Here is a 2,838-nt window from a genome sequence, read left to right on the forward strand (position 1 = left end):
TGGAGTTCTCTTTGTAGAGATCCTTCACTTCCCTTGTTAGCTGTATTCATAGGTATTTTATTCTTTTTGTGGCAATTTTGAATGGGAGTTCTTTCCTAATGTGTCTCTCGGCTTGACTAATTTTGATGTATAGTCATGTTCGTGACTTTTGCACATTTATTTTGTATCCTGAGACTTTGCTGAAGTTGTTTATCAGCTTAAGAAGCTTTTGGGCTGAGACCGGGGGCTTTCTAGATACAGGATCATGTCATCTGCAAACAGGGATAGTTTGACTTCCTCTTTTCCTATTTGGATGCTCTTTCTTTCTTTCTCTTGCCTGACTGCCCTGGCCAGAACTTCCAATACTACCTTGAATAGGAGTGGTGAGAGGCCATCCTTGATTTGTGCTGGTTTTCAAGGGGTATGCTTCCCATTTTTGCCCATTCAGTATGATGTTAGCTGGGGGATTGTCATATACGGCTCCTATAATTGTCAGGTATTTTTCCTACACATATTATGCACTGCCTCAGGTGCATAACTTTTGTTTCAACCATAAAATATGAATTAAGAAATGAATAAGAATCCTAGTCTGTTATACTGATTTTATTTTTCCCCATTCCAGTGTTCCTTCCTTTCTGAAGTTGGAGAGTTTTTCTGTTTAGACAAATTCCTTCAGTAATTATTTAAGGTTAGGATTCCTAACAACAAATTCTTTTGTTTTTATCTGAAAATATTTTTACATCTCCTTAAATTTTTAAGGACTTTCTTCTTTGTCATGGAAATATAGTCTGAAATCTCTTCTACTTGAATTCTCATGGTTTGGGTCTTATTTGTAATTGTCCCTGTCATATATTTGGTGCTACATCAGTGTTAGTTGTATAAACTAATGTTATTTAACTTTACGTATATTATCACCATTTTAATCAAGGCTCTGATCGTCTTTCTTCTGAATACATTCTTTCTTTCTGGCTTGTCCAAATTAAGTACCAGAATACCCATTCTTTAATTCTTCTGTAACAGTTGATATGAATTAATAAAATAGATAACTAACACTTTATATTTTGGCACTTAGAGGATTAGTTTTGAAGTGAAAAAGAAAATTGTGCCTTTTATAATAGCATACTGTAGCCACAAAGAAAGTAAAGAAACACATGAAACGGTCCATTTATAACCAATGACAACAAAGCACAAGGACTCCTTCCTCACTTTCAACTTTACATGCGATATTTGTTTTAAATTTCTTCCTGCATATCCTATCTTTAATATTACTGTAAAGTACTACTAACTTTAAAAGGCTATTTTATCCATCTCAAAGTTCCTTCTCATGATAATTTTGTAAAATTCTCCCCCAAACAAATGAGTCATGGAAAACAAGCATTCCTTTGAGTCCCAAGATGTATTTAATACATGAGGTACTATGCTTAAATTCCGCAACTAGTTAATAAAAGTGACAAACCAAGGGACCAAAGATCCTAGTTCCTAATCTTTTGTTGCTTCTATAAAGCAATCATTTTATCAGTCTATTTCTTTGACAATTTTATTCATTCCTCTGAAATAAATTTGCTTAATTGCTTACCCTCTAATTTTAAGTAAAATTTGTGGAATAACCATTACTATAGATTTGTGTAGAATATTGTCAAATATCACTGAACTTTATGACAGCCCTTGTGATTTTTCTAAAGTTTGGTTTAGACCTAACTTTTCTCTATTACTTAAACCTTTATTTTTAAATTATTTATGAATTGGAGAAGAAGGGAATGCTCTTTGCATCTGGAATTCCCACATGCCCCATCTGACTAATGACTCTCAGTTTCTTATATATGAGCTTTGCCATTTGCTATATCACATTCTACCTTAATTGACTGGAGCACAAAAAGTAACATGCTTCTTATTTCATGTTGTCTGTTTATTGTCAACTGCTGTGCTCCATAAGATGGTATGTTAGAATACCAGAGGCAAAACTTTTGTTTTGCTTGTATTCACACTGTCCTTCTGCTTATTATTTTTTTCCTTTAGAAGCCATCATATAACGTTTCCCCTTCCTGGATCTACCACTAAGCATGTTGAGGCTAGCATTAGTCTTTCTAGGCCCTAAAACTGGTCCAGCGTTGATTGGTCTTCTATGACAATTTCAGGCTGGGAGCTCTTACATTCTTTAACTACAAACTTACCTGACGTTATTGTTCCATTTAGTTTTGGTCATTGTACCCTCCAATGTAATAATTACTTTAATCAATTATATCCACTAATAAATGGAGATTATTATTATTATTAACTTTAAGTTCAGGGATACATGTGCAGGATGTGCAGGTTTGTCACATAGGTAAACGTGTGTCATGGGGGTGTGTTGTATAGTTTATTTCATCACCCAGGTATTAAGCCTAGTATCCATCAGTTATTTTTCCTGGTCCTCTCCCCCTCCTAGCCTCCAACTTCTGATATGCCTAGTGTGTGTTGTTCTCCTCTATGTGGCCATGTGTTCTCATCACTTAGCTCCCACTTATAAGTGAGAACATACAGTATTTGATTTTCTGTTTCTGTGTTAGTTTGCTGAGAATAATGACCTACAGCTCTATCCATGTCCCTGCAAAGGCCATGATCGCATTCTGTTTTATGGCTGCATAGTATTCCATGGTGTATAACTACCACATTTTCTTTATCCAGTCTATCATTTCTGGGCATTTAGGTTGATTCTATGTCTTTGCTATTGTGAACAGTGCTGCAATAAACATATGAGTACATATGTCTTTATAATAGAATGATTTATATTCTTTTGAGTACGCAGTAATGGGATTACTGGGTCAAATGGTATTTCTGACTTTAGGTCTTTGAGAAGTCACCACACTGCCTTCCATAATA

Source organism: Colobus angolensis, unplaced genomic scaffold (genome assembly GCF_000951035.1).
Source record: "Colobus angolensis palliatus isolate OR3802 unplaced genomic scaffold, Cang.pa_1.0 Scaffold434, whole genome shotgun sequence".
In the NCBI taxonomy this organism is placed as follows: Eukaryota; Metazoa; Chordata; class Mammalia; order Primates; family Cercopithecidae; genus Colobus; species Colobus angolensis.